Raw genomic sequence first — 25,216 nt, forward strand, 5'->3', positions numbered from 1 at the left:
CCTCTGCCCGCCAGAAGCACAAGGGTATTTTTCTGATATTTACTGTGAGAACCTGGTCGAGCTCCCAGAGGTAAATCTCACAATATTTTGAGGGTCCCTAGGCAGGCAGTGCTGTCAGTAGGACCAAAGCCAAAGGGGGCGGTAGCTGAATCCACAAGGGATGGGACTGTGTCCGGGACCATGGCTGGTATTCTGCCACCTGGGCATGAGGCTGCCTTCTCAAAATCGTCCTGCTTGGTCTTGGGTTACAGCAGGTTTCACAAGCTCCCACAAAGGCACTTTTGTCTGTTCACGTCTGCCAAATTGTTGTTACTATGGAAGGATGTGAGTGGGGGACCTCCTAAATGCTCCCCAAGAACGTAAATTGCCATCCTGGTCTGAAATATCTTTTAAAGTGATTTAAAAATAAGAAAAAAAAAATGGTTTACCCACATATTTAGCATTTTCAGTGCTTTTTGTTCCTTTGTATGGATCCATATTTTCATCTGGTATGATTTTCCTCCTGTTTACAGAATACCTTCAACATTTCTTTTTTTTTTTTTTGTAGTGCCAGTCTGAAGGTGATGAATTGCCTCTGTTTTTTTTCCTTCTGAAAAAGTATATTTTGTTTTCATTTTTAAAAGATATTTTTCACTGAGTGTAGAATTCTAGCTTGAGAGGATTTTGTGTTTTTAGTACTTTAAAGATGTCACTCCAGTGTATCTCGTTTGCATTGATTCTGAGGACAAGTTTGCAATCATTTTTACTTTTATTCTGTAATACCCAATGCATCTTTTTTCTCTGGTGATTTTTTAAAGATTTTACCTTTATCACTGATTCTCAACAATTTGATTATGATGTGCTTTGGTCTGTTTTTTTCATTCTCCTGTTTGGGTGTTGTGAGCTTCTTGGGTCTCTGGGATAATAATTGTCATCAAATTTGGAAATACTTCAGCCTTCATTTTTCAAATCCTCTATTATTTTATTCTGGAACTTTAGTTTCACATGTGTTAGGCTACTTTTTGTTGTGTCATAGGTCACTGATGATGTGGGTTTTGTTTTTTCCCCCATTTCTTGTTCTTGGTGTATTTTGTGTTAAAGTTTCTATTGCTATGTTATCAAGTTCATTAATTTTTTTCTTCTTCTGCAGTGTTTTCACTGAAGTCTCTCTCAGCATTGTACAATCTCCAAAATCTCCTTCAACTCTGAAACTCCCAAAGTGTTTGTGCCAAGCCAGGGTAGTGTTAAGTGAGCTATATTCTTATCTTTTAGTTCTGGGTGTCCATAGACAGTATTAAAGTTGATAAATCAGGAAATAATGATACAATATATCTACAAAACTATCTGATATATATTGGGTGGTTAATACAGTTGATAAATAAATGCATGAAAATAGGACTGAAGATAAAGGGGTCAGTTAAGGTAGATGCTTTTCCTCATAAGGTCTTCTTTATTATTTGCCTTTTAAAACATGACAACATTCGTGTATTATTTTGAAAAACGATATAGGAAAAGTTAAATTGTTTAACTCTCATTTTAATTACAAACAGAATATATCTGTATAATTAATATCTGCCAGAAAATTTACGTGGAATATAAACCGAATATGTCCTTTAGAAAAAGACATTCTATTGGTTAAGCAACGTGATTGATTACTTAGATTCTTCAACTCCTATGCTGCATTAAGTAAAATCAACAGAAAGCAAAGTACCTGAAACCCATTCTCTAAATGAGAATTTTTCAATGTATAGTCCATTAAACATTGGTTGTCCTGTGTGTATACTAACAGTTCCACAAGTAGTTTAGTGGTTTTAAAGGAAAAAGAAATGAAGTAAGGATTTAAAAGTAAGATTAATTTCACAGAAATTGTCATTCAAATTTCATTATCAGGGGCCGGCCCAGTGTCTCAGGTGGTTGGAGCTCTGTGCTCCTAATGGCGAAGGCTGCCGGTTGGATTCTCACATGGGCCAGTGCCAGATGGTTCAGTTGGTTGGAGTGTGGGCTCTCAACCACAAGGTTGCTGGTTCAACTCCTCGACTCCTGCAAGGGATGGTGGGCTGCGCCCCCTGCAACTAACAATGGCAACTGGACCTGGAGCTGAGCTGTGCCCTCTACAACTAAGATTGAAAGGACAACAACTTGACTTGGAAAAAGCCTTGGAAGTACACACTGTTCCCCAATAAAGTCCTGTTCCCCTTCCCCAATTAAAAAAAAATCAACAGGGGGCCGGCCTGGTGGCTCAGTCGGTTAGAGCTCCATGCTCCTAATTCCGAAGGCTGCCGGTTCAATTCCCACATGGGCCAGTGGGCTCTCAACCATAAGGTTGCCAGTTCAACTCCTCGAGTCCTGCAAGGGATGGTGGGCAGCGCCCCCTGCAACTAAGATTGAACATGGCACCTTGAGCTGAGCTGCCGGAGCTCCAGGACGGCTCAGTTGGTTGGAGCACGCCCCCTGCAACTAGCAACTGCAACTGGACCTGGAGCAGAGCTGCGCCCTCTACAACTAAGACTGAAAGAACAACAACTTGACTTGGAAAAAAGTCCTGGAAGTACACACTGTTCCCCAATAAAGTCCTGTTCCCCTTCACCAATAAAATCTTTTAAAAAAAAAAACAAATTTCATTATCAGATTCTTAATGTTTGCACATGTATTATAAGATTGCATTGATCACTTAATCTCGGTGGCCCTTCATTTCAGTCACAGTTTATCTCAGTTAACATAGTTGCATGTCATTAACAAAAGTTTTGCAATCTATAACATATACATAATAAAAAAAACAACTACTAAACATATTAGAACAGTTCAATGAATTTTTACTCAGTAAGCATACACATGTAACTAGTACCCGTATTGAGACACACATTACCATCAGCTTCCCATAAGCTTCACTGGTGTCTCTTCCAACTCATTACTCCTAAAAAAGGAACTGCTTTCTCATATGTATCATTATAGATTAAATTTTTAACCTTCATATAAATAGAAATATACTAACATGTCATTGTAATATTATTTAAAATGTTCACTATGTATGTTCTTTTCCTTGTAAATAATCCATTAACATATATCCCCAATTCTCAGTCTCTCTCTCTCACACACACACACACACACACACACACAAATATGGATCAATGGCTGCAAATAGTGAACTGCAAGGTAAAAGTAGCAATGAAAATGTTAATATAAATAGTATAATTCAGAGTAACATCACAAACATAACTAGAAAATTGGATTCCAGTGAGAATATGGAATATATACCTGTGAATTCAAGAAAAAAAATTAAATATGTTAACATGATGGTTTTATTAAAGCATCCAGAAAGGAAATTGCAATTCGAAAACAATGAAAAACAATATTTGAAAAATTAGATTTCATTCAACTGAATGAATTTTCCCACAGTTATATAGATTCATTGTTACAAATTGGGCTAAACTGTAGCCTAAAGTCATCAATATATATATATATATATTTTTTTATTATTTCCAAACAAAATACTATGACCTCTGCCATGTAGGACGGCAGGCGGAGTCTCAGCTCCCGCTCCCCACATAAGAACGCAGGATGTGGCTAGGCCGAATAAGGAATACCCACGGAGCCATAGGTAGGGGAGTCATACCACTATAGTCTCACTGGTGGCTGGATTCACACAACGTGTGACCTGCTGTCCGCTTTTCTGCCAACAGATCGACTCCCCTTGCTAGCTGCAATCCATTCTGCTAATTGCAATCCACTCTTGCTAGCTCAGCCACCATCTTCTTGCTAGCCCTCATTGTCTGCTAGCGTAGCCACAGCAGTTATATTAGTGGCCAATGGCTCACTGGTTACAACTGACAGCCAACTAGCCACAGCTGATGGCCGTCCAATCACAGTTGATGGCCATTTACTACCTGAGCCAGCACCTTTCCACGTGAGGCCAAGAGCCTGGAAACTGCACTCCTGGCTCTGTCTCCACAACCTCACTGGTAAACCAATCTTTTCCCAACCAAATCTGACATAAAAGCATCCAGAAGGATATGGATAAATTTGCTACTTAAATTATATCACATACGAAGAATACGTGAGCATCTTTTTTTTTTTTTTAAAGGAGGGAGCAGCTCACAGTGGCCCATGCAGGGATAGAACCGGCAACCTTAGTGCTACCAGCACCACGCTCTAACCAACTGAGCTAACCAGCCACACCCATGAACATCTTTCAACATCATACTCATCATAGCAGAGTAGGCACAATGAGGTATAATGAACACTAAAGAAAGTTATTTAAATCAGCTACAGATGTCTCTCATGAAAGAAAAACTGGTATGGGAATTGCTCTCCAGCTATAAATGACTTGAAAAGTGGGCAAAGTATATGAAATAATTGTTTTCAAACATTGGGTAAAAGGCAGCACAGGAGTTTGAGCCTGGAGAGAAGGGAAACAGACAAGCTGAAGCCTACATTTCCTGTGAATTTCTATCTGGAGGCAATTTCTAGTCTGTTCCGCAGGAGTGGGAACCCCAGAAGTACTTTGTGGCCTTGCTGAGTTAAGGAGACAGATATAGTTCTGAAGGAAATGGTGGGAAATCCCAGAGAATAAGGAGTTATGCAAGAAAGAGGGCTAGAAAGGTATTTGTATGAATGCTAATCTGAGCATGTTTTACATGAAACTGTTTAAGGAGCCAAGCAAAAAAACCAGCCTCCGGAGAGAGAGATATAAGCCGAACAAATTTCAGAGCTTACAAAGCTCCCAAAGACATTTCAATTCCTACCACCCAGAGTGAAGAGACCTCCTTAAAACCCAGTGTATCTAGAAGAGAATTCAGAATTGTCAGCCTTAGTAGTAGAAATAAATGAGCCCTAAGGTCACCTCTAGACCAGCTCAAGCAATTCTTAAAAACAAAGCTTGAAAATATCATGTTTATCTACAAGTAACTTAACCTTTTTTCCAAAATAGATTTCAACACTCTTTAAAACAGGGGGAAAAAATCTAAACAATGAACCATTAAATGTTACAATGTCCAACCGTCAATAACAATTTTACAGGCCAAAAAACCAAACGAAAACAAAACAAAACCCAAAACAGGAAAATGTGAACCATAACTTAGAGAAGAAATAAAGTCAATAGAAACTGGCCCCAAATCGACAGAGAAGACAAAATTATCCAACAAGAGCTATAAAACAGCTCATTTAAATATGCTGAAAGGTTTAAAATATGAATCAGTCCCCTGCATATGCGCCATACATACATCTATTTAATAGAAGAAATGCTATATAGGTCACATTTTCTCTTCTTTATTACTGAAATCCCATGCTATAAAAGAGGAACATTTTAAATTATCATTTAGTCAATGATTATTTTGTAACCCATGATTAGCTAGAAAAGCTGCACTGGACTATTGTCCCTGAAGGGGCATCAGCTCTGCGTGCAGCAAGTCAGTTTGTTATGAAAACAAAGAAGTGTCACCTGAATGTTATTCTACAAACTGCTTTAATCACAGAAAACCGCTACAACCCCCTGAAGCTAACTCAGTGAAAATTTGGAATCTGATCAACTCATGGACACTGAATGCATTTTTGTGTGTGTGTGCTGTGTACAGAAATGGTCAAAAAATAACACTTTCCTTTCACATAGTGAAGTATGATTGCTGTTGAGAAAAAATACACACATGTGAGTTTTTTAAGGGAAAGATGAAATTAAATGTTGTCTTCACACCAGAGAGGAATATATTAGTATCTTGAACAGCCTAAAAACCTATGATTTCATGGACAAAACATCATTATTTGTCATACTCTGGATAACCAATCAAACTGTCTTAAGTGCAAATGGTTTGCAAAAGGAGTGCCAAGAATTTGGCTCTTTCCCAAAATCTAAAGATCTTCCTCAATTCATTGCAGAAAGAAACTGATGACATATCATTAGGCACAGTTAAAACCCACATTTAAATGCTTTAATAGAACATGTAGAATATTTTTCAGAGCCAAATGAAACCGCAGACTAGAATTGGAATCTATTCTCTGACAAGTTGAAATATCCAACGTTCCAGCTGTTGAGTGCAATGTGCTTGTCAAGTTCGCATCTGATGATGCACTGATAATAGTTTTTATTAAGACATGTCTGTATAATTTCTGGGTCCTCATTTCATCTTAATATCCCAATCAATCTGAAAAAGCCATGAAATACTTGCTGCCAATACCAAAACCCTGTAATTGTGAGTTAGCATTTTCTAATTTTAAATAAATAAAGACTAAAAACAGAAACTGAACATAGCTTAGTCTATCCGTAAGTGAGATATAGATTTCTGCTCAAAGAGCCACATTTAACTACATAGATTAAATAGCATTATTTATTTTGTAAAATGGGAATATATATGACCAGAGTTAATTTGCTAAGTGTCATTACACATGCTGTGCATAAAAGGGATAAGAGGGAGTTAAGAATGGTTGTATGGAGACAAGGTTGGAGATTATTTTCAGTAGTTTATGAGAAATATGACAATCATTTGGATAAGAGTGTTGCAGTGGAGATTTAGTTAAATGGGTGGATACAAGGGATAAGTGCTAAATCTATGGCACATGTGGAGGATAAAGTGGGAACAAGGATCAAAATAAGGCCCATGTTTTATGTTTTGTAGAACAGTTTGTCTTTTATCATGACTGACAGCACAACAACAACAACAACAACAAAAATAAGTTTCAGGTGACAGAAAGAACATTCCATTTTATCATGTTTTGTCTAAGGACTATGAAAACTCAATTGGGAAATGTCCAATAGGAAGCTGTTTATGTGAGCCTGGAGTGCAGGAGAGAGATTTTGCTTGGACATTAAAATTTTGAAGTCATCATAATATGTATGCTGATTAAACCCATAAGTTTGAGGGGCGGCCAGATGGCTCAGTTGGTTAGAGCGCGAGCTCTCAACAACAAGGTTGCCAGTTCGGTTCCTTCATGGGATGGTGGGCTGCGCCCCCTGCAACTAAAGATTGAAAACAGTGACAGGACTAAGAGCTGAGCTGCGCCCTCCACAACTAGATTGAAGGACAATGACTTGGAACTGATGGGCCCTGGAGAAACACACTGTTCCCCCACCTCCACCCCCCAAAATTAAAAAAACCCAAAACATTATTTAAAAACAAAAAACCCCAAAAAGTTTGATAATGTCATGCAGGAAGCATGGGAGTGAAGAAAACAGAGGAGGGATATCAGGAGAGAACGGTGTCAAAGAAATCAGAAGAAGAGCATCTTCAGGAAGAAAGGAGTGGGAAATCGACTGACTAGAGTGTGACTGAAAAACAGAGTAGCATGAGGACTAAAAGGATCTACTGGATTTAGTGAAATAGATTTCACCTAGCAACCTTATTTTGAGCAGTAGCTTTGTAGTGATCAGAGGGGAATTCGGACTGGATTTGGATGAAGAGTGAATGGTAGGTGTATTGAAAGACTGAGTACAGACAACTTTTTAGAGGAGAAATTTGAGCATAAGGAGGGGAGAATTAGGGCTGACTGAGGCAACGAGCTCAAGAGGAAAATTAAAAAAAAATAAAAGTAGGTAAAAATAACACTATGCTATATATATATATATCAATATATATATAGCAATATATATATATATATATATAGCAATATATATGAAGGACAATTAAAAAAAAAAGGACACAAAATGTGAACAGGCACTTCACAAAAAAGAATACCCAAATGGTCAGGAAGCACATGAAAGTATACTCAATATTATTGCTCATTGGAAAATGTAAATTAAAATCACAATGAGATACAGCTACACACCCACTAGAATGGCCAAAATGAAAATGATTAATGAAAACAAGAGTTGGTGAGAATGTTGAATAACTGGGTATCTCAGATACTGCTGGTGGGAATGCGAAATGGTAGAGCCACTTTAGAACATAGACTGGCAGTAAACACACATCTACACTATAACCCCGAGAGCATAATCTGAATGTGTGCCCAAGAGAAGTGACTGCACAGTCCCCAAAAGGACACGTACAACTATATTCATGGTATTTGTATTCATAATAGCTACAAATTGGAAATCATCAAAATGTCTATCAACAGTAGAATATGTAAATAGTGTTACATTCATACAATGAAAAACAACAGTGAAAAAATAACCAGTCATGGCTGCATACTATAACATGGATGAGACTCACAAACATAAAAGTCCCGGGAAAAAAGCCAGATACAAAAGAAGAAATATTGTACAATAGTTATACAAGTGAATACTAGTCTATTGTGATGAAACAAGCAAAAGTAATCTATGGTAATAAAAGTCAATATAGTGGCTACCTTTACAGGAAGAAATGGTATTGACTGCAAAGGAGCATGAGGGAAGCTTCTAGGGTTCTAGAAACGTTTTATCTCTTGATCTTGTTGGTTACATGGGCATATGAATATGTAAAAACTCATCAAGATGTATATTAAGATTTGTGAACTTTACTGTTTATATTGTATACCTCTTAAAAACGTAAGAGAACTCTCAAGAAATTGTCCTCATGCATCACTAGAATTCCACTAGATCCACGAATCTAGGGATCTTGTCCATCTTCTAACAAAATGAATGAATGAATGAATGAATGAATGAGCGAATATAAAGAGACTATAAAGGCTGGGTAAAGGGAGAGGAGGGCCAGGATATGATGTTGAGAGGATTTGACAGGACAGATGGTTGCTGACCTACTGTTTATAAACTTTAGAGTACAGCAGAATGCCTTTGGGAGATGAATGGATTCGATTCCAAGAAATTTTGATGTAGTAATTCTGGGAGTGGGCCCAAGAAGCTGAGCTTTTAACAAGTGCCCCAAGTAACTGTGATGTAGGTAATCCCGGTTCGCATATTTAGAATGATTTTTCTAAAAGGAAAGATGGGTCAACCGGATTGGAGCAGATATCGGAAGGGGTAGATCTGGCTAATCCCACTGAATCATTGAGTTCTCAAAGCATGCATTCAGGTTTCAAGTCTGTTTAAACTTTTGTTTGGCACTTTTCACTTTTTAAATGTGTGTTACTCGTTTGTTTACAGGGCTAACTTCGCCTCTAAACTGAAATCCTTGATGGCAGAGACTATGTCGTATTTTTCTCAGCATTCTAAGTGCCCAGTATGGAGAGCAAAACACAGCGTAGTGCTCAATACAATAGATTGAATGAACAAATGTCTGAATTTCATTGGGGCCAGAATTCAGGGGGAAGTGGAATACTGAGTGTACATTTCAGGGTAGTGTATACATACCAGCATGCATGTGAGCATAGGGATGATGACAAAATGACCTTGGCAAGCTGAGAAATTCGGAAGTTGTCATGGTCAAGCACAGGAAATGCTCATACCTCCAATACTGTCCTATCAACCAGCCATGTTTGCGTATGTCAACAAACTCTTTCCTAAAGATGTGGAATTACAATAGAGGCCACGGTCTGGTTTGTTATACTTTGGAATTGAGCATAATAACCATCTCAGGGCAAAACGCTTATTTCCAACGAGTGATTAATTAGGCGTTACACAACTGTGTGTTGTCAGTATCAAGTGTTTTCTGTCATCAGATTTCAAAAGAACTTTTTATCTTGTTTCTGCATGGGAATAAGGAAATTCAATAACCATGAATATTTCAAAGTGCTTATAATTAAAACTTCATGTGCTTGGCACGAAAACATGTTTCAAAGATTGAGCCAATTGTTTGCTGATTCTACTGTCAGCCTGCACCCGTGTGTGTGCTAACAGCTGGCTAGTAAACACTGCATGCCATTGCTTCTCTGCCACCATGGAAATAACAAAATCTCTCTTTTGTGGATAGTATCATTAATATTCAAGACATAATCACATGCCCATGTGATGTCTTCTATTGAGCTGTCCATTTGGGGCAAAATAAGCTCACCTGAAGATGGAGATAGACAAACTTTGACCACATTGAGCCATGAAATTGAACGTAGCCTACTAGAGCGAAAGAAAATATGGTGGTCTTATTCCTTTCCAGGTGAACTTAAGGGAAGGCTGAGCTGGGCAGAGTCCTTAGTGACACGGCTGTGTGTCTTTATGCAAGGTTGGGGTAGGTTGCTGATGAGCAATAATACTAGTATGTGTATCCAAAGTAATAAATGCTACAGGTTGTGTATAACAACTCGAGTCAAACTCAAGGTAAATAGAGCCAAACTGTCTCCAATATGAGGGTCTTGCATTAACAGTAAATTGAAGCCTAGCCTCTAAACAGAGCAGAGAGAAGAATTAAGAAAAGCAGTGAGAAACAGTATGGATGTGAATAGTTCTGGAATATACTTTGAGGCATCCCCCAGGTGGAACACAAGCACCCATGGTACTTCTTTGTGCCATTGTGAAAGGACCGCTTTGAATCATTCAAAGGAGAAAACTGAAACATGCAGGGATCTCCTGCTTTCTACCATGCAATGTAAAGAAAGACTAGATTCAGAGGTAATTATCAAAGGGCCTTGTTACAAGCTTGCACCCCTACTTACAAAACTCCACTCGATTGTTCAAAATGTTGACCACAGAGAGTAGGAAAGCTACCAAACTTCATTGGTTTCATAATAAAAAACATTCAAGAAACACAGACTTCAGCTATTATAATTATCATTAATCAGTTGGGAAAACTAATGCTTGGGAGGAAGTGGGAGCAACGGGACCTTTTCCGTGCTTCCTTTTTCCTTGGTGAGCCTGTGGTTTACTGCTTTCTCTGAGTCGGCCTCTATGACCTCATTCATTACCCTCTTACTGGTGAGTGACCGATTTAAAAGTATTTCTTTTTTATCCCTGCTCTCTGTTGATTACAAAGCTCCATTTCTGGAGAACAGCTTTCATTAAATCATTCCTAATTACAATGGGCCAAGGTCCATTCAATTTACAGTGTGATACACAGTTCCGTTATCGTTTCTTATACAATTTATAATTATTTTCTTTGGGGAGTGAAGGTTAACAGTAAAGTACTACAGTTATGCCATTTTCTCTCATTCTCAATATAGTAAGGTCTAGGTATACACTCATTTGGTAGCAAACCAATTTTCATTATTATGCTAAATATTCTTTTGCCTCTGTACAACCAAAGTGTCACACCTTGAGTTCCCCAGCCCTACTCAGCTATGGATACAAAACTATAGGATTCGTGCCACCCAGGTTATGGACCAATATTGGTCCAAACTGGGAGAATATTAGGAACCCTATTCACATCAGGGGATGGAGCTTGGAACTGGTCTTGCTGTTCTAAGCACCCAAATATCCACCTCACCATCAACACTGGGCATCTGCTTTAGTTCCCTTATAGCTAGTTTAGTCCCTCTCTGGAGTTGTGCCAGACCCCCTCCCCCCGCCGCTCCACTTGGATGGAGCCCTAGTTCTCTGCTTAGTCCTTGCCAATCCCTCAACTAATAGCTGGACCCTGTCTTCAATTCCCAGGTATTAGCTTGGATTCCATGCCAAACATGATACGCTATCCAGCGCTGAGAAACTGCCTTCTATTTGAATGCAGACTATCTACTGGGGGATGTTGTGCTTGGGTCCTACCCACTATATTCAAAGCACTGGCAATATCATCAGTGGCTCACATTTCCCCTGAGGTTACCATAGTCACTGGACACTACATTCCTCAGAGCCTAGCATGAAAGTTGGATTAATCCCCATAAGCCTAGCCCAGATCACATAGAGCAGCTTCTCCTGCTAGCTAGGAAGGCAGTTGAAATATGTCTTGGGGGCTGCAGTAAACATTCATAAGAAAAGGCCAATGGTTTCAGAGAAAAATAGAATCAGAGAAGGGAGGCTCCCTTCCCGTGTGTACCAAGAAGACAAAGAGAACATTTTTGCCAAGGTGAAGAGTGGGGAGGAGCGCAAAGCAGCTGAGCGCTTGTCATTCTCTCACTTTCCTAGCTCCAGACCCACTTAATTGCTCCCACAATACTTGCAACCTGTAGGCCTGGCCCCACAAACTATATGAGTCTATAGTGAAGTAGCCTGGCAGGTTGTCAGGAATTCCTGTAGAGTTAGTGTTGGGGTTAAGTCTGGTACGTCTTGTGCCTGGAGGTGTGTCTTGGGTACCCACTGCTTCACAGGCATTCCCTGTCCTGCTGCCTTCATGTCCAGCCCATATACTGCATCCCTAGAAACCTTAGCACACTGCTTCAAAATGTTGCCAGAAGACGCATTCTGGGTGTTCATCACAGGAAAGAATTCAAAGATGCACCGAACAAGCCAAGCAAACGGTAGATCTATTAAAAGGAGGACAGTACACTCTCAAGGTGAGATCGGGCAGGGAGAAGAGCAGCTGCCCTGAGAATAAAGAGGCTTAGGAATTTATTACACTTAAAATGAAGGTGTGAAATAGTCAACACTTAGGGGTGGTGTTGTAGGTGTTCCTAGGCAGGTCCTCGCTGATCACTCCTTCCTGTTGGGAGAAGGGATTTTTATCCTTATTTGACTCTTGTCAGACTGTCATGGCGACACGGGGTGGAGATTTTTCTTGGTTGCCATGCTAATAATATTATAATCCATTATAATTAGCTAAAGTTCACCTGAAGTGACAAGATGGCCTCCTGGATCCACTCTCGGCCCCTGAGATCTACTTCTGGCTGGTCTGGTAGCTTCACTTTTCTTAAGGATGACCTCATCTCCCCCCTCCTTTGCCTCCCCTCACCTTCTCTGTTCCTTCTTCTCCCCGCTCCCTGTGGTGCCCATTCCTTCTGCCTAGGGTAACAAAAATCCGGATGCTCTGCTGACATCATGTAAGCCAACTTCCCTGAAGAGTTGGATCCAGTTTCCCTTATGTCTGATTCTCAACCAGATGGACACATGCACCCTTAGCCTACCTCCATCATTCATGCTGGCTTGATTCTCAGCATTATGACACCTCAAAAAGCCAACTGCCCTGTCCTACGCATCCTATCAGGCCTTAATGACTACCGACACTGATCACGCCCAACTGAGTTAATCATGACCCTTGAATACTATGATTCGGACACTAGCTTCGCCCCGGAACTATTCAAGTCCAGCTTTTTTTCTTTCCCTACTGACCTGTCATTTTTCATACCTAATACTTTTATACTTAATCCCCTCCCACCAAGACAGGATAGTCTCTGGTTGTAACAGAGACACTACCCATGCCATGAAAATCCCTATACCTAGACTGTAACTGTTAAAGCACAGTCTGAAATATGAGGAATTTGCCAGCAAATATATTTGGTTCTGCTGAAACAGTGTTTTAGCCTTCTTGCTTTCACTTTCTCTTTTTAAACGTTGTTCACTAAGGCTGACGTCCCCTTCCACTGTAGGCTCCACAACTCTGTGTTGTCTTATAACTGTCCTGCTTTGCTCATTAGCATATCTGCCTGGACTCTGAATACATTTAAGTTTCTGACAAAACCTAGCTCAAGTACATTTAAGGAAGAGTAAAAAGCTAAAATGAGCCTCTGGAAAAAGAGCAATTGCAAAGGAAAGAGAATCAAGCTTTGGCATTTATAAATTATTCAAATATCTGTGGTTGCAAATTGGCTTAATGTAATATAACATACCAGCAATAATATATTTGATATCACATGGAATTAGCAAGCCATGCAATTGTATTATAAGAACCTATAAGAGGAAATACCTTTATGACAGAGTGCAAGAAGAATTACAAAAGACAATTTTTGAGGGAGTGAAATAATTAAGGTAGATGACTGTACTCAGGGAATATAATAATTTAAAATACTAACTCAATCCAAACAAATTTCATTTCTGTTAAGAACAACTGGGAGTCAAAGGAGGGGTTTGAAAACCTTGGCAGTCATATGTAGTATTGCTTTTATTTTATGGAAAATTTAATCTATGTGTTTCAACTATGGTACAAAAATTTGATGCATCTATAAAAAATAAATATAAGATGCACTGGTGGTTGGAATGTAAATTGGTACAGCCACTACAGAAAATAGCAAGGAGGTTACTCAAAAAATTAAAACTAGAACTACGTATGATCCAGCAATTCCACTTCTGAGTATTTATCCAAAGAAACTGTAAACACTAATTCAAAAAGTTACACAAAGTCTGACAATTAAGTTTGAGAACTTGTTGCACAAATGTTGCTAAATTTTTTTGGTATCAGAGGGATTATTCATTATGAATTTGTACCAACTGAACAGTTCACCAAATGTACCATTTGGAAGTGCTGAAAAGGCTGTGTGAAAAAGTTAGACAACCTGAACTTTTTGCCAACAATTCGTGGCTCTTGCATCACAGCAATGCACCAGCTCACACGGCACTATCTGTGAGGGAGTTTTTCACCAGTAAACAAGTAACTGTATTGGAACACCCTCCCTACTCACCTGATCTGGCCCCCAATGACTTCTTTCTTTACCTGAAGATAAAGGAAATATGGAAAGGAAGACATTTTGATGACATTCAGGACATCAAGGGTAATACATCAACAGCTCTGATGGCCATTCCAGAGAAAGAGTTCCAAAATTGCTTTGGTGGGTGGACTAGGCGCTGGCATTGGTGCATAGCTTCCCAAGGGGAATACTTTGAAGGTGACCACAGCGATATTCAGCAATGAGGTATGTAACACTTTTTTTAGGATGAGTTCGTGAACTCAATTGTCTGACCTCATGCACCCTTGTGTTCAATGAAGCATTATTTACAATAGCCAAGATATGGAAGCAATCTAAGTGTCCATTGGTAGATAAATGGATAAAGAAGAGGTGGTACATATATACAATGGAATATTACTCAGCCATAAAAAATGAAACCTTCCCATTTGCGACAACATGGATAGATGTAAAGGGTATTATGCTAAGTGAAATAAGTCAGAGAAAGACAAATACTATTTCACTTATATTTAGAATTTAGAATCTAAAAAGCAAAACCAACAAATGAAACAGAAACAGACTCATAGACAGAAAATAAAGTGACGGTTGCCAAAGGGGAGGGGTAAGAGGTGGGCAAAATAGATCAAGGGAAATAAGAGGTACAAACTTCCAATTATAAAATAAATAAGTCACAGGGACATAAAGTACAGCATAGAGAATACAGTCAATTATATTTTAATAACTTTGTCTCGTGACAGTTGGTTACTAAACTTAATGTGGTAATCATTTAAGTGTTTAAATGTCAAAGCACTATGTGGTATACACCCAAAACCAATGTAACATTGTATGTCACCTATATTTCAATTAAAGAAAAAAGACACACCAAACCGAATGTATTAGCTCTTTCCCAAACATGTTTTTTCCTATATTCCTCATTTTCAGCTTTCGAGTCATTCTGAGCTCTTTCCTTTAATTTTTCTTCATATCAATCCTCTCCTCATAGTCTAATGATTCAATATCTATCTATCTATCTGCCTACTTACCTATGTATCATATTCTATCTATATCTTTGTATCTCTCCATCTATACTATGACCACCCAATTTATGCTATCATCTTGTCTCACTTGAACGACTGCAATACATCCTAACTGTTCCTTGTTTTCCTTCTGAATCCCCTCCATTCTCCATGTAGCAGCCAGAACGATCTTTTGAAAATTAAAATAAGCATCATGAATCTCTCTATCAAATCTCTAAAACCCTTTCCATCAAATACCCAATAATATCTCAACTTCTTTTCCTTGACAAGCTATTGTGTGATCCTCTATCCGAGCTGGACCCAACTGCCCTTCCAGCTCGTTTGTAGGTTTCTTTGCACTGCTTTCCATGCCACACAGCATCTTCTCCTATGCACTTTGTGCTCCAGCCCTCACAATGTTTCTTATTTTCGTGGGGGCCTAGCAAAGTCTATTCCCTTTGCCTGTAATGTCCTTCATGCGCATATACTTAGTGAACTCACAATTAGAATGTCACCTCCTCTGCAAATCTTTCCATAATACCTTTAGTAAGAGTTAGTTGCTCCCTTCTTTTTGTCCTTATTGCTACTTCTTCATTTATATAGGGCCTAATATGGAATAGGTGTGATACTAAAAGCTGGTGATCCCAAGATGAACTGAAGAGATTTTCCTGAAAACATGTCACGATCTAGTGGAGAAAACAGATGGGATAAACTACAATTAAATAGAATAAAATAATTCCTCACTAAAGGAATGTGCAGAGACTACAGTAGTGCCAAGGGCAAAGAATAAAGTCAACCTGGCAAGGAGAGAAAAGCCTTGTTTTGAGGTGGGGATCTCTGTGATTTCATTCACCACTTTGTATTAGAGATGTGTGTGTGAGCGTGTGTGCACGCGCGTGCACGTGCATGTGCATACGTGCACGCGCATGTGTGAATCTACAGAAGAGTACAGAACACCAAAATCTATCAACATAGTATTGAAATTGACACATAGCCATAGACATTGGGTTCCCTATGATGCTGAGGCAAAATTCTAGATCCTAGAGAAGGTGCTTCTGTTGACAGGCTACATGAGTTCAAATCTTGGTTTCATCACTTAGTAGCTGTATGACATTCAGCAAATCTCATAACTTCATCAAGTTTCGTTTCCAACATCTGTGAATGAAAGCAACACAGTAGTACCTGTCTCACTGAATTGTTCTGAAGATTAAGTTGTTTAATATATGAAACCTCTTACCAAAATGCTAGGCATACAGTAGCACTCAAAAAATCTTAGCTATTATGACTGTTGTTTTTTGTTGATAAGGTTGTTATAAGTATTAGACAGCTACTCAAATTTTTATATCATGTCTTCAAAGTTTGAATTATGTTTCATCTAGAATCCACCCTGAGCTCAACCAAGACATAGGAAATATTCTAGGCTTGACGAGTTTTAGCTCACTGGATAGGAATCTAGCCAAAGAATCACAGTATTAAAATGAAGCAGAACCATGTACATTAATTGATCAAAGCTTTTGGATTCAGTAAAGTAGGATTACCCAAAATCAATGCTTGGAGGCTTTCGTATAATTCCAAATCTGAATATTAATCAAGATGCAAAATATCAGACCTGCAACCACATAACTAAACTGCCCTGCTTCAAACTTAACCTAAAATAGTGTCATAGAGATGTGTAGACGGAGAGAGAAGAATGAAAAGATGATGGGGAGAGGAGGTAGGATGGAAGGAGAGAGGCGAGGAGATGGACGAAAGAGGTGAGAGAGAGAGAGATGGAAGAAGTGCAAACAGGAAGAGAAAAAAAAAAACTCTAACAGAAAGAGAATTGGAAATAATTGATATGACAAAATAGAATATAACTCAGTCACCTTGAAAGCTATATATTTTATATATTTTAGGTGGGGATAATATTCAAAATACTTAACAACTGTAAGGTGTGAGAAATGACCAGTCAGGATGAGCATACTACATACCCCCAGTATGTCTCTACCTGTCAACCAGGAGTTTTTCTTCTTAGGCCACTTTTAAACTCAGATAGCCCACTGCATGAAAAGCTACAGAAAGAACCACGTTCACCTTCTTGGAGAGTTCACTTTCCTCAGTTATTTTTCAAAATTTTCTTGGAGCCTTGCTTTTAAACTAGGAGAAACATGGCACAGCATCAATTTGAATGCCAAATTCACAATTATTTCCAGTGTAAAACTTGGGACTTCAAAAGGATATGGAGCTTCCTGGGCCACTTAAAGCTACACCTCCAGTCCTTCTGGAGGATGCATTGACTCTTCTTCACTTAGAAGGCAGTTTGAAAAAATATTTCTTAGGTGTCTGGGGAATAAATGTGTTAAACCCACAATGTTTGGGGAAGAGTAGAAGCTTCAAAATAGAGGGAGAACTTGGTCTGAGACCGTCTCCACAAAAGGCATCAGTTAACACCATGAAGTGTTTTGAAGTTGGGATGGTTCTTTAGAGTTTTCTGAGTTTGGGCAAGGGGGGGTGGGCTTTAATAATATACCACTTCAGTGATTACTCACTAAGTGTGTGCTGCCCCTGGAAAGGGGTGTGACCTTTGGTAAGCTGGACCTCTTTAGCTAAGGCAATTTCTGTTGAGAGCTGACAACTGAGGGCTACGCTGCAGCCAACCCTCCCAGCGTTTGAAGGAATACATCTTTCAATTTTGAAAGGGGGATCTGAGTAGAGCATCAGAACCTTCACTAGAGGACAATTCTACCCACACTGGAGCATAACTGAGCTAGGATTTTCAGCAATCTATTCCCCAAAGGTTGAGTGTAGTAGGTAGCCCTTGTATACAGATTCACTGCTTCTGGGGTTCTCAGAAGTCTGATTTCTCACTGTGAAAGAGTCATGGTCAGGAGTTTAAACCTTATGTTCCTTTTTCTAAGATTTCAATTTCTCATTCATGTTACTAGATGTTCGAGAAATATGCATTGGACATGTAAAATGTGTCAAGCATTTCTCTAGACACTGGGAATATAGCAGTAAGAAAGGCAGACATGGTCTTTGCCTTCCAGGAACCTACAGATCACAAGGGTATACACTTTTCTTTTTAAATAGCTAATCCCAATAATGTGGTAAATATTAGCCATGCTTCTTCTTGAGGGTTAAGCAGAACTAAAACAGAGTTATAAATGGGACATTCCTTACGTATTTTTTGAAGATATGAGAGACTGCAATTTAATACGTCCTTTCATTCAGCTCAAAAACGGACTGGGTAATTGGTACAGAGGACCAGTTGATTTGGCCTTTCTTCATACATCTATTAGTTATATGACTTTGGATAAGTTACTTGGCCTCCCTGTGCTTCAGTTCTAGCAACTATGCGTGGTGCATAGCAGGAAGTCTTGCAATATGAGTCCAAAATCTGTTACAATTCAAATTTGATACTTAAAAGAAAATCCTAACTATACATTGCTACTTCCACTCCCCTTGTGAGTAGCAACCCCTCACGTCTTCAAGCTGCCCATACCATGCCACATTATGATGTGACTTCTTGAACCAGACTTGAGTGCCTTTTATCGCGAGCCTGAAGATTTGCTTCAAATTATATATACGCATTATTAGCAAACACCTAGGACGAGAAGGTGAAATCTAGTATTAGCTTGGCCGGGGAGGGAGTGCCCAATCAACTCAGTAACAGAGCTAAATTGAAACTTAGTAGCCTCTGGGCATAAACTTTAAAATTGAATAATTAAAATTCAATCATTTTCCTGTCAGATATATTAAGAAATGCAGTACATAACTGAAAGAAATCATAATCAGGCTGTGTGTAGACTCAGGGCTACTGGATCAACATTTGAGGCTTAATTAACCAGTCAGTTCTTGTTTTGCTGCATGCGTTGGTTGTTGTGAGTTACTGGGTTAGTCATGGCAGTCAAAAAATAGTGAAATCACAATCAAGCAATTGCTATTTTCCCCGAAGTAATGGACCGGCTATTTTGGAGACACAGTCTCAGAGGCATTTAATATAAATGAAAAGGAAATGAAAAATAATCGTAACTGCCACTTATTGAGCTCTGATGTTTTACCAGTTTCTCGACATGCATGCTCCTTTAGCGCTCAGATCAATCCTATGAGGCAGGCCTTATGAGGATCTACTTTTTACAGATGACGAAAGTAAGGCACTGAGATAAGACAAGTAAAGTGAAATAACTTTCCGGAGGTCTGCAAACAGTAGCTGCAAACTGGTAGACTCTGAATTGACACCCTACCTGCCTGACTCATAAGCTCATGATCTTCGGTGCCAAGTTTCCTCTGACTCGCGGCCAGTTCCACATCACTTCTTGTATACCTTCACAATATAAAATTTGTGATTAGCTTAAAATGCACTCACTTGCCGTTATTAGTGTGTTTTATCTCTGAATATGTTTGTCATTTGGTGGATGAATATGTGTGGCGCAATTAAAACAAAAACAACCACCTCCATCACTAATATTTACTGAGTGCCATGAGTCAGTCCTGGTTCTGCCTATGCACATCAATGATTCAATCCTCACCACAACACTCAGAAGAAAGCACTACAAGCTTCCCCACTTTACAGATTGAATAACTGGGGCTAAAGAGTACTTGCTTAGCTAGGGATGGGCAAACCTACCTGGGGCTTGTTTTTTGTATCACCTGGGAGCTAAGAATGGTTTGGGCATGCTTAAAGGGTTGGAGAAAATAAAGCAAGCAAACAAACAAAAAATATGTGACAAACAACAACAACAACTATGTCTCACACAAAGCCTAAAATATTTACTTTTTGTTAGAGAAAAAGTCTTCCAATCCCTGGTATAGAGTCTAAGTCATGGAGATAGAAGTAGTAAAACAAGGTATATTTATTTTGAATCCCAACCATCCAACTATAGCTTCTATTAGTGTTTCTTCTTAGAGTTTAATAATAATAACAACAATGGTAATATCAATAGCTGTTATTTATTTAGTACTTACTTTATGTCCGCTACATAAGGATAGACTTTATATAATGTATGGTTTCGTTTACTATTCAGAACACTCTGTGAGGTACTTCCCGGTCATTGTCTGTCTCACTCAGCTTCTATTTTTCTCCTTCTTTCTTGCCAAAAGTACTCCCAGTTTGTTCAGATCTCTTACCCCTGCTCCCACGCCATGTAACGTGGTAGAAGATGGCCGACCTCGTTGTCTGCTCAGGAGTAGATCCCCATGGTCGAAGGGTTCCAGGGTAGTCCCATTCCCATATGTCAATGATCATCAGGAGTGGACATGTGATCTAATTCTGGCCAATGAGACTTGAAGAGGGGGGTCTTCTGGCCAGGAAGCTGTTGGCGCGAGTTTCCCTCATCATTAAAAGGAGATACTGTGAGACTGTCCTTCTTTTTCGGATATTGACTTGTCTGGATGTGATGTCTTACTGCTCTGATCCTGAGAGAAGTAAAGCCAACTTAGGGAAGAGGAAAGAGAATTGCAAAGTAGTCAAGCCAATCCATGGCATACTGTGCTGGGACGCTGTCCTACCTTGGGATTTCTTGTCATGTGAAATAATGCATTTCCTTATGATTAAGCCAGTTGAAGAGTCAGGGTTTTCTGACAACTGATTTCTATAGTTAATATTGTCCCCATTGTAGAGTTGGTGAAAGTGAGCACAGCTTCTTCTGGAAGAGCTGGGATTTGAACCTAGGCCTTTTCTTCTCCCATTATATTATTCTGACTTGATAAGAAGAACAAGTTTGACATACAAGATTATATATTTTATACAGTTTCGTAACAGGAAAATTTATGTCAGTGCCTATTCAACTGTCTTAGATATTATAACACTTTTCTCTGCCAGGAAAGTATGCTATTACAAAACACTCATGGCATATCATACACAAACACATCACTAAAGAAGCTGCCAAATTGCATGTATTCTATGGATACATATGAATATTTTGAAAAGATTTAAAGGGCAACCTTTCCTCGGTCTGTAACAGAACTCCCATTAATGTGCAGTGACTCATATGGCTGGGTTGGCTTAATACAGTTAAGCTGTGTCCTTTTGCAAGTTGGGGCTGCTCGCCTCATGTTCTGAAGTTGAATGTCATTTTATGCAATGGCACCATTAAGACTGACGTTGTCCTACGTAAGGAAGATGTTGACATCCCAAAGATTCTCAAATTTTGTATCTTTTGGTAGTATTACCAGATGCAGTGCTGAAAGGGTAATTGTGACTTCCATTTTAAAATCCTCTGCCTATAAAAACTCCAAGCATCTGTAATACTCAAGACTTATGGTTATAAACAATAAAATCCAAACATCGTACACATACATTTGCCCTTAAGTATATATACCTGGTGTTTAAGTATAACATATCCAATTACATGAATTGAAAGTCCTAACTAAAAGCTCTCATTGCAATTAGTACAATATAGAAGCTCTTTTCATACATACATATGCACATATATGAACTCTGTAGTGTGTATAATACATATGTATGTATAAATATATGCATACCCTTTCCTTGTTTCTTCATAAGCACTTTACATTTGGAAACCTAAAGGTTAAATATATGACATCAAAGATAGAATTCTAATATTTATTCATTATTTCAATCTAGATATTTAAAACATACAGATTTGCTGGATTTTAAAAGTATTTTGAACAATCAGTTGAGTTTTCCATAGTGTTTTAGTTTGTGAACTTCCATTTGTAGGAGTTTATAAAGCATTTAAAATTTAATTTGCACCAAATTATGATTTTCAATTTTCAACCTTGGGAAAAATTACCCTGTAATTTCTTTCAAAACTATAAATTTATATGAATGATATTGCACCACAAATTAGAGCAAGATTTTTCTTGAGCTCAGTTGCATCATTTAAATTTTTCTTTGATTTGAAAAATTTCATTCCTGATGAAACTGAACTGTGACGACTTGGACTGTTAACTAAAGACGTGATGCTTGGTTCCCAGAAGCATGAAAAAATACAAACAAACAGCTTTTGGCACACCTTAATGCAAAACTAATGGAGAAGAACAGGAAAAATCTCTGAATGTTTACCACAATTTAATGATCTCTTGAAAACCACCCCTTCTTTTTGCTTCAACCAGTAGCCAATATGTTCAGAGAGCAAAAAAGTGTGGAAGCACACAGAATGCTCTACAAAAGGCAATATTTAAAATGAGCCCAGGCTCTTCCATGGGTGCTGCTTTTATTTACTTTTTTTTCCTTCCAGTTTAATACTAAGCCAACGGTTTCTGACACAATTCGTGAAATGGCACAGAGAGAGCCTGGAATAGTGAAAGGTGACAGTTTGGTTTTAGAGACGATTCTTCCGATATTATACTGAAAGTATCAAGACACAGGAAACACTGAGATTCTATCCTCTAGGGATAGAATCAAAGGTACAGATGCATTAAAAAATTTTTCCCCAAAAAGTTGCCAGGAGAATTTTCCTTTTATTCGTAGGACTTTTCTGAAGGTTATCGAGGCCAGATGAGAAATTTATTAACTGGTTAGTACGTTAAGCTAATGATTTTATTTCTGATTTCCTATTAATTCCCACAGGTATATATATATAAGAATAATGAACGATCTTCAATTAGCTGGGCGCACATCATAGTCTCACTTAGGTGACCTGTTGTGAGCCCCCATAGCACCTTGCACTTCTAATCAGAAAGCTTTCCCGGCTACACTGTACACACTATTCCACTACCCACTTCAGTGCTATGCTGCCAGCATTTCTGGCACAGAGACATCCAATAGATTTGACACAGGAGTGAAGAGGTCTCCAGGCATCCTACAGTGTGTCGTGAACTTTTTCAAAAACAAATCAGCAGGTAGGCCAGGGGCTTTTGAAACTGAATAGATAAAAAGGTGAAATTACACCAAGGGGGAGACTGTAGAAATAATTTCAAGAACCCAAGCCTCTAAGAATTAGGGTTTCATTTTTCTTCTTTAATTTCTTAGCATGTATTCGTTCATTCATGACTTCAAGTCACTCATAGCTTGGCAGGGAAGACAGACATTGAAGAATTAATTGCAATACCGTATGATGAATGGAGTGACAGGGGCATTGGGGCCACTGTAAAAGTATAAAGCAGGAGACTTTACCTAATCTAAGAAGTCAGGATGGCTTCTCTGAGGAAGTTAACAAACACAGTAGTACCTCGGTTTATGAACGTCTCCATTGATGAACATTTTGGTTTAGGAATGCCGTAAACGGGGAAGTAAAGGCTTCGGTTTTCGAACTCGCCTCGAAAGTCAAATATGTCATGCGACTTGCACTGAGTGCAAGATCCTGAGGCCTAGCTGTCAGCAATTTTTGAACGTTTCAGAACTCGAAAGGTTTTCTGGAAGGGATGATGTTCGAAAACCGAGGTACAACTATATAACATTTTTCTTAACAGCATTCAGTACTATCATGTTTTACACACATGGGGTTCTTCAAAATATGTTTTGAGAAATGTATGTCAATATCACAGCATAATTGTTGGCATAAGCATTAGGTGCTATTTAAAAAGTTATAAATGTAAACAAATATTCATGCCCCTCCCCCCACAGACATCTAAAAGTTCACTAATATATATCCCTACTCATCTTGGCATGTGTAGCTACCAGAAATTTCTCCTGTCCCCTTCCCCTGAGTAGAAGGGGCCATTTTGCAAGTGCATGTGTGCATATATGTATGGGAGTGTGTGTATTTCTTAATTCCACTCATTTTCACTAAGTGCATGAATGCGTGTTTCACATTTTTCAGACTCGTTCTTCCTGAGACTAGGTTTTCAAATGGCGTACACCGGGGGCATCACTTTTAAGCTGTTTTTAAAAAACCTTTATTAAATTTATTGGGGTGACAATGGTTAGTAAAATTACATAGGTGTCAACTGTATAGTTCTCTAAAACATCATCTATATGTTGCATTGTGGATTCAACAGCCAGAGTCTGTTTTCAATGCCAAATTGACATCCAGAGTTACTGAAAGGGAGAGAACCAATACTTCTGAATTACTCAGGAAACTCACTGAAGGTAATGACTGAAATTGTTCTTGCGGCAGAAATCCTAGAGGTTCATTTAAATCTATCAGCACACCTTTAGGAGCAGTTTAGGAGGAGTCACTATTTTGGAGAGCGGTTTTTTTGAACTAAAAAAGGCTCATGAATATTGTCCAAAGACAGCTTATGTGACAGATACCTGAAGTCAATAAAGCCAGAACACACTGTCTAAATGGATGAACAAGCATGGAAGTACAGAAACCAACATCAAGAAACATGAATAAATGAATCGGGCAATGTGGCACATTTAAGACCCGGATACATTTAAGGTATTATTATTATTATGGCTATGATTTCAGTTCCTTAAATAAACCAAACTCCTTCCCACCTCAAGGCCTACCCTTCATCTGGCTAGCTCCTACTTCTCATGTACATGTCAGCTTAGGTGCCTAATAATCTAGGGAAACCTACCCTGACTGCCAATTCTAAGCTGCTCAATGCTTCTTATACATTTTCTTTCCTTTAAGAATTACTATAATTTTAGTGGTATCTTTATTAATATGATTAACGCCTTTTTCTTTCAGTAGACTGTAAGGCCCAATAGTATAGAAATTGTGGCTTTCTGGTGATATTCTCAACACTTAGCACAGTGCCTGGCAAATAGTAACTGCTCAATAAATCCTTGATAAATGAATATATTCGCAAGTAGTATATCATCGGAATCAATGATTTCGTGAACAAGAGGGCGATTTGTGATGTGAAGGACACATGAAGCAAAGGATGTCATAAAGGATTCAAGTGTCAGTTCACTGGTTCCCCACCCCTCCACCCCTACTTGTCTACTAGGGCACAATTCTATTAGGTTGGTGCAAAAGTACTTGCGGTTTTTGTAATTATTTTTAACCTGTTATACCACAATTACTTTTGCACCAACCTAACATAAACAGGAAACCATTGGCAGGCTGAAATTTCTGCTCCAGATCCTTCCATCTCTGTCCTCAGGAGGATTTACTAACTACTCTGAC

At 38.7% G+C, this 25,216-nt stretch overlaps 1 long non-coding RNA gene across 2 annotated transcripts in view; it reads left to right on the plus strand.

The window, feature by feature from the left end:
- Window positions 1–25,216, plus strand: part of LOC141569608 (uncharacterized) — a 328,130-nt gene that overhangs the window by 92,187 nt on the left and 210,727 nt on the right. The window contains exon 3 of one of the 2 annotated variants that reach the window (XR_012493296.1): window positions 1,870–2,580. The exons of the other annotated variant lie outside the window; for it this stretch is intronic. This is a non-coding gene — a long non-coding RNA (uncharacterized LOC141569608). Of the gene's footprint in view, window positions 1–1,869; window positions 2,581–25,216 lie in introns of those variants that run through there. 2 annotated transcript variants of the gene reach the window in all.

This window comes from Rhinolophus sinicus, chromosome X, assembly GCF_036562045.2.
Source record: "Rhinolophus sinicus isolate RSC01 chromosome X, ASM3656204v1, whole genome shotgun sequence".
In the NCBI taxonomy this organism is placed as follows: domain Eukaryota; kingdom Metazoa; phylum Chordata; class Mammalia; order Chiroptera; family Rhinolophidae; genus Rhinolophus; species Rhinolophus sinicus.